General features: G+C 39.7%; 1 long non-coding RNA gene across 1 annotated transcript in view; it reads left to right on the top strand.

Moving 5' to 3' along the window:
• The first annotated feature begins 723 nt into the window (after positions 1-723).
• The window catches only part of LOC121109953, a 36,207-nt gene continuing 28,688 nt past the window's right edge, over positions 724-8,242 (top strand). Inside the window, exon 1 of the long non-coding RNA XR_005857750.2 lies at positions 724-884. This is a non-coding gene — a long non-coding RNA (uncharacterized LOC121109953). The remainder of the gene's footprint in view (positions 885-8,242) is intronic.

Genomic DNA, 8,242 nt, shown 5'->3' with positions numbered 1-8,242 from the left:
ATGTTCATGCTTTACCCTTTTCATCTCCTTCTTTGTGTGTATGGGCCCCAGCTGAGTTAAGCTGAGATAAGCTCTTATTACGTGTGCCACTTCCATTACGTTTCTGATACATGTATAGTATCAGAACATACAGAAACGTATTGGTCTGAATTCCAGGTAATCACTCTATTTTCTCATCACTACATCTGTTTCACGGTATCTACTCTTTATTTGTGGGAGGAGCTTCTCTGAATCTAGTCCAAAACCAATCTCTTCCTTCAGCATGTACATACATCTCAGCTTTTGCATCGTTCACATAACCATCTGTTTGGGAATTCATCCCAATCACTTTCTTTATTGTAGATAAGGCATACATCAACTTATCTGTTCTGGTGGCTTTGAATGAGTCATAAATTTTTGCAGCAGAAACCTATCTTTTCAACTTACATGGTCCAGCAATAACCCATGAACTAAAATTTATTTTAAGGCTAGCTTCTACTGATTGAAGATACTATTTGGCTATATATCACACTGAACAACATTTTTTAATATTACTGAGGTGTTATAGTCATATACATGAAAGTAAGATATTTAATACAGAAGTTGATTCTTTATTTCTCAGAGAAATGTTCCCTCGACCTCCACTTGTCCTTGGGTTTCTTTTAGTTTCTTCTCCAGGCTGTGCTATATCCAAGTACTTCAGTCTAACTGTGACTTCATAGTGACATCACGAGCAGGCTTCACAGGTCATAATGACCTCCATTCCTGTTGGACATCCTGCTATTTGTGGGTTAGACTTGGACTTCGGCCACATTTAATAGCCCCTCCTGGATCACCCCCCTTAGACAAGGTCAGCCTGAGCCTGCTTTGGGCATACCCTGGGGAAGATATGGATTCCTGCAATGGTAAGTGCCTCTTTACCTCAAATCTACCTCCATCTCAGCTTAGCATTAACTATTTTTTTCAATTCAGAGATAACTGAATTTATATATAACTTCACACCTGAGTTACGGTCTCCTTCATCTGTTCAGTAGCCACCTAAATATGGAGCTCAGGCTTGTGGGTCAGTTGTTAAAGTCAGCAGTGCTGGTGATCATTAAACACACAAGCAAACAAACAAAGTAACAACAAAACAAGTGAAAAAAAGGAGAGAGAGAGAGAGAGAAATGTGTTGAACAGTAAAAGTTACATTATACAAAAGAAGCATTGTTAGCTTCTGTTAATGAAAACATGTAATGTATACCAGTTCTCAACACTACATCTGAAATTCACACTAATATCAACAGAAAGGGGTTTACGTGATGGTCTTTATGACTGTCTTAAATTTTGAATGAAGACATCAGGAACACTGAGCTGCATTGCCCAGGAACAAGTAAAAGGTGATTTCTGACTTTACAGGGAAAGTTTTTAGACACAAACACTGTTGCAGTCCAATACAAAATGTATTGCTGTCAGAAGGAGCATGACCAGTGCAGTGAATCTAGATTTATTTTCCCCATGTTAATTAACTTATAAGACAGAAAAATTTACGTTTCCAATACACAGTAGTGGGTTGGGCTGCATGAGAGCATGCTGATCCATTTGCCAATTTCTCTTTCAGTCCCTGTATCCCAATGCTAGACAAAGTGAAATAATGAAATGCACTTTTCAAAACATGCTATCATCAGCATACAGAGAGTAGTTTTTAACTGCTTGGCAGCCAGTAACATACCAAATGTTGTGTGACGCTAATGCTGTGTAGTAGCCCCTTTATGAGTGGAGATTTGGTGCTCTGACAGGACTGAGACTTGCCTGTAGCGTATGCCCTGCTCAGTCTCCTTCCCTAGATACTGTCTGATGAGGCTGTAAAGAAAGTCTGAGGCAGAAGATCCAGAAGCAAACCCAGAATCATCTTGCTCTCCTGCACTCGGCAGTGAGCCCTGCTCCAATACAATTTGATGTCAGCTCCTTGGATTTATTCTGCCTGTGTGGAGCAAATTCTGGAGAGCTCACTTCACCTTCCCTTAGATCCTAGGGCTTTCTTACATAGGAAAGTGGTTCATCAGCTCTGTGGCTAGCTCATCAGGGAGCAACCTGACATAAGAATTGTGGACAAGGGGATAAAGCAATCCAGGTGCGAATCCAGGAATGATCCATCTTGACAATGTAGATGCATGGAGAAATGTTGGGTGATGAAGTTTATGGATTATACTTAAAGCAGTTTGGGCTTGGTAGTAACGTAGTAGAGGCCTGAAGCTAACAGGCTAAATGAAGCTGTGAGACTGCTGAGAAAATTTGCAGAGAAGAGCTCTGGCAAGTAAGCACGTGCTGTCTCACATCAGTAACCCCAGCACCACTTCCTCCTTGCCTGCCACAAGTAAACTGAGATGAGCGTGGGATCTGCTTTTCATTGCAGCGTGCTTTTCTTTCTGGCTCACATTTCCTATCTACACCACACAAAGGTACAGCACAAAGACCCCACCACAGCACACACCTCCATACGTGCACAGATGAGGCGGAAGGGGTTTGTTTCACACGAGAGAGTTAGAACTGACCTTGCAGCATCACCTGAAACCACTGTGAGGTTAATAAAGGAGGCAGATACTGTTCCTCTTTTGGCATCCTGTGTGTGCATCATGCTCCCCAGCACCATCTGCAGCAGTCTGTGGCTGCAGAGCTCACCTACATTCAGTTCTTGGCCCTCCCACGTCTGATGTGTACATAGACCTTCACGCCACAGAAACCCTGTACGTCGATCTTTACATCACAGAAACAATAATACTATCCTCCGCAATATATGTATGAACAAAGAAACATAATTCCCCTGTGAAAAAATCTTATACATGAAATAGCCTAAAATAGGAACAAAAGGAGTATCTGCATCACGGCTGGTAAGCCTAGGTAGGAGACAATGATATTTATCCAATGCTATGTAGGAAATCTATGGTAAGACCTAAAAAAGAGCCCATACTATTTCCACCATTGATCTAAATTACTTCATGAACAACCACTCTTTAATAGCATGCAAGAATATTTCCATGTTTTTCACTGTAGTTCAAATCTGTAAAAATAATGAAGATTTTATTGCAAAAGATGCTCAGACTATAGCCAGGATTCTAATAATAGCCATCTTTCCACTCATCCAAAAAATAAATAGCAAGAATGAATAGAAAAAGTAAATATTTGATGAAGCCAAAGGCCTACAGATCCTGTAGCATGGATGTGCTCTGCTTTGCGTGCTGATGCTGTTGCTGTGTAATTTGTAACAATATTTTCCAGCCGTGTATGCCTAAGGTCCAGATTTTGAACTGTGAACTCAGCCTTAGCCATTTCTAGTGCCTGCAAATCTTATTCATGTATATTCACAAACATACAAGAAAGTGCAAAAATGTGACTTGTGTGTCTTTAGACAAATGCATTCAATTGGACCTTCATTGGACCTATCATTAAAAACCCAAAATCACCATCTATTTCCATTTTAAAAAAAACCTCAACCAACCAACTAACCAACCAAAACCTTGACAGCATGGCAATTGGATTCTCTAGACTCTTGAAACTGTTAGGTGTAAAGTATAATGCACAGCGTCTCTTGACATCCCACACATCACTCTCTCTTTCTAAAGATTATCTACTATGCAATCTTTGACACTTTGTTTTCTTTTCTATCTGCAACCTCTTCTCTAAGGATGCCTTGTGGAAATTTGCTCAGCTTGCAGTAAAGAATTGCACAAGTTGATAAAAGCTAAAAATAAGTCAGCAGACAGCTGTCCATTGCGTTGGCTTTAGGATGAGTCATGGAAAAGCCAAAGAGTATTGTCAGCATACAAGTTATATGGCTTTCTACTTCATTTAGATATGCTTTGAAATGTGTGAAATAGTCTCATGAAAGCATTCATTGAGTGTATTGATATTGCTGTGAATCTTTCAAACAGTTTGGGGTCACAGGCTTCCTTTTGGGAATTAGTTGTGCTGTAATTTGCAGGAACAGAAAAGGAAATAAAGAAAAAAAATTACCAAACTTTTGAATTCACCACATCCCATAGTGAGGCATTTTGAGAATAAGGGTGAAAATGTAAATATACTAAGTTTCTAGAATGGCATTTTCTTCTTACTCATATATTGTTTTGTAAATGAAAGAGGACAAGAAATCAGGATAAAACTATGGTAATGTGGAAACAAAACTGTTCAGAAAGCTGTTTTCAGAAAACAATTATTTGTGGTTCATTTCCAAATTGAAAGCTGTGCTAAATGTGATTCTGCAAGCAGTTATTCTCAGTCTTGTAGTTTTGATGTGTACATTCTGCAGTCAAATATGCTTACTAAATCTCCAATCACAGTAGCTTGATGAGGGTACAGATATGTTGGAGAATATGAATAAAATTCAAAAGGATCTTGCTGAAGTATGTAAGGTGCTATTTCAAGGGAGTAGTGCTGAGTTTGCATTTTGGAGCCGTACCTCAGGAACAGTCTATGCCAAACATACAGAACTATGAACAAAGACTGGTTACATCAAGAAAGGCTGTGCAACTCACTGATGGTTCATCTAGGGCAAATTGCAGTTTAGAGAGACAAACGCTGACATTTTTTGAGGGAGAGCTCTGTGGGAGAAAATGTAAGGGGAAGTCAAAAGGGAAGAAATTAAAGGCCTGGAGAACAAATCTAAACCATTATTCCACAGATTCTACCAAAATAGAAAAACCAGGAAAGCCCCATCTCAGAGCCTCCAAAGTCAACTTTTCACTAAATACATATATGTAAACAGTATGCTGATCATAGCACGCTGCAATCTAGGACAAGCTTCTATCATGTTGAAGCAGTGGTTTCCTAAAGAGCTGAGCAGAGTCATTGGTTTCTCACAACGGAAAGGAAGAAATAATGTGGTGGCCCTTCATTTCTGGTAGTATGTATATAGTCCAGCTGTATGGTCTTACCCCTATACTGTCTATGGTGTTCAGTGCCATCACAGTGGACTGAACCAGCAGAAAGCTGCTGGGATATTTTTAAGCTAAATAGTTACAGGCTGATGATGTTGGTTTGGTGAGTGCCAAATCAATGAGTGGAAAAGAATTCCGGAGAGTCTTTGCTTCCATATAGAGAATATCTCATTCCACCTTGCAAAACAACCAGAGAGGGAAATGGCTAAGAAAGTTAATGCTGTTATAAAATAATTAATGCAAGGGGAAGGAAGAAAAACTGAGATGGGGAGTAAGTCGGACAGGAAGATGGAAATATTCTCTTAATTAGAGGTTCTTTGTTGCACTCCCTTAACTGCATGGTCATGGCTTGGCAGCCATTCAGACTTCAGGAGGCATTGTGCAAGCCTCTGATAGGAGGGGTTTCCTTTGATGAGCTGGCCATTGTGGCTTTACAAGAAATTCTGCAGTACTTCCTCTCACCCATTACAAACCACAGTTTTCTGAATGAATTTTCTCCTCTTTTGTTTTTAACCATTTAACCCTTAACCTTTCTGACTCATGTTTTCTATTCTAGTGTAGCATGTAACCCAAGGTGAAAACAGGGACAGCCTATGCAAGGCTACACATTGAGTGGAACAGTTTTTGTGCTGAAGAGCAGTTTGAAGGTCTGGTAGTGTGGTATGAGCAAAAGAAGCCTCCAGACTCACTTGCAAGTCAAATGAAGAAAGTCAGGCAACTATTGAACCTGGTGGTGATTCATCTGTACTCTCCAGTTTGTGCTGATTGCTAAAATGTAGATGTGTAGTGTGGGCAACAGGCACAAAATGATAAAATTAGGGAAATGACTCTTTCACAAGTAGTGCAACGAACCTGTTTGGAGGTGGAAAGAGGATCAAGTAGTTAATACAGAAGTCAGATAGACAAAGCTATATATGGTGGTGACATAAAAATAAATGTATTACATTAGAGTAACTGGTTTGCTTGGTCAGAAACTCTTGCTGCCCAGTACAAATGCACAATTTTGCAAAATAAATGTGGCATAAAATGACCTAACTAGGGATGGAAAGGGGACGTTTAAAGTGGAGTCCCTTTCAGGGTCACTGTAGAGAAATCTGAAATTAGACTGGAAAGTAAAGAATCAAGGCCATGGTGTCTTGACAAGAGTTATGAAAGGATAGGATTGTAAAAGGCCTTTGAGTCTTGTGCAATCATCATAAAAGTCACAGTATGTGAAGAACGCTGGCTTTTCACTTCCTTCAAACCTATGTCCAAATGGGGACTAAATGGAGATAGCATTACTTCCAATGTAACCATGATTTTGGACAGTGCTAAGAGTCCTGAGGAATGCCTGAAGGGAGGGAACCTTCCCAAGGCTCTCAAAGAAGGTGTTACAACCCAGCAAGCTCCCCTGGGGAGTACTCTTAAGACAATCATGTTCGAAGTGGTTTACTGCTAAAATCAATATGTGGCAGAAAAGCCAAGGGGATGCATACTTCCCTAAATTAGGGGACGAAATCAGTACTGTTTCTCTAAAGACAGAAAAGATAAGGCTCAAAAAGTCTGTGACTTCTCTCACTTCTGTCCTGAAAGGTTGACACAGCTCTGTGGTGACCTAGGCTCTTGGGGCAGAGAAGTGTTTTGTAGAAAGAGAGAAGCATTTATAAAAAGTATAGTGGGAAACTCAAGACTTTTAAGTGAACTGATGGCTGAGTCTAGCCCAGGAGGCTGGTGGATTGAGCTGGCCAATAGCAAGCTGTTCTTTCTGCTGAAACACGTCCTGCTGCTCTGAGAACAGGATTACAGCTTTGAGTCTCTCTATTTAAAATGTCACACAGTATGGAAAGATAGCATAAAATCTCACCTACGAAACTTTCATCTGAACTGACTTGCCTGTCATCTGTGTGTGATGATTCATTCAGTGCTTGCAAAGTGCACACTTCGGGATGTTGCAGTTGTGAGGCTCATAAAAATTACTGCTGTCTAAATTTCATAGTTATAGGACTGGACGTCTGCAGTAACTTCACTGTCATGGGAGGGAAGGTGAAGAAAGAGGCATATTTTACTAAATGGTTAGAACACACCAACATCTGTAAAAAAAAAAAAAAATCAAGTATCGCAACACTTTTTGATTTCCTGTCTTAGAATATTTTCAGGTTCTGTTTATGTTACAGTTTTTGGCTTTTGTTCTGTTTCTCTTCCCTGTTTTGAGCATTGTCATTTGTGAACAAAGCACAGTGATGCTGCACCTTTCTACTGTCATAGTAAGAAAAAAAAAATGTTTATCCTCTTCTGGTTTATATTCTGGACTGAAGAACATAGTTTATAAAGTGGAGACACATCTTAGCACATGAAATCCTTCACCTACTACTGCAGTTTTAACTTTGAACAGTCCTGTGAGCACTTTAGATGCTGAAATGTAGATATCCCTTTTTGAAAAAGGAAAGAGAAATCCTGAAAAAGAAGGCACCTTTTCACCCAGTTTACCATTTGACTTGTGTATCTGAATCATAGCTTGTCAGAAACTAACAAACAAGGCTACTGTTGTATTGTCTGCACAGTGTTTTTCATCTAGGACTCTCAAAGCTCTTCACCTATCAGCCTTCAGCCAGCAAGCAAAGTATAGATGGTCATGTTGTGCTCTGCCACTGTTTTAATGCTTCTGTAAAGTCTGCTTCTTTAAAATCTGACGTAGGTTGATGGTGAATAGAATAGAAGGAACAGCACAGGACAAGAAATCAGTATTATTTAATTGCCGTCATGATCTGCGACATGGTCTGGAAATGTGCCAAACAGCACTATTTTAGAATAGCTACTGCTCCAAATTTTCCAACAAGTGACACAGACGTGACTGGCACGTGTTTGTCCCATTGTGTCCCAAAGGAATTAGCAGTTGACTTTGCACTTGTAAATCCTCATGCTGCACCGAAGGAAAAAATACCAAAACATGTTATTAGTTTCATTGTATGAAAATGTGAGATTAGTTTATGTGTGAGCTGAAAAAAATCCACTGTAAATAACATTTACACTTTAGGGCCATGCAGGGCAACGTAGTACATAATACAGTTTGGTCACTCTGTGTTCTTCGCCCCACAGTGGCAAACTGTTCTCTGATCTTTTTTTATTTATTTTTATTTATTTTTTTTATTTTTTTAACAAACAATTAGCCAGAGAAATTCAGGACAATACTTTGGCCTCACTGTTACCATTCTGCATGACTCCACTGGTACAAACGAGATGCAAAAATCCATTTAAGTATGGTTGAATATTTCCTCCTTGTGAGAGAATCCTCTGTTGGCTTAGAAGACTATAATAGTGGAGCATCGGAACAGGTTGCCCAGAGAGATGGTGGATGCCCTGTCCATGGAGAC

Source organism: Gallus gallus, chromosome 2, assembly GCF_016699485.2.
Source record: "Gallus gallus isolate bGalGal1 chromosome 2, bGalGal1.mat.broiler.GRCg7b, whole genome shotgun sequence".
In the NCBI taxonomy this organism is placed as follows: domain Eukaryota; kingdom Metazoa; phylum Chordata; class Aves; order Galliformes; family Phasianidae; genus Gallus; species Gallus gallus.
This window is presented reverse-complemented; position numbering and strand designations above follow the sequence as displayed.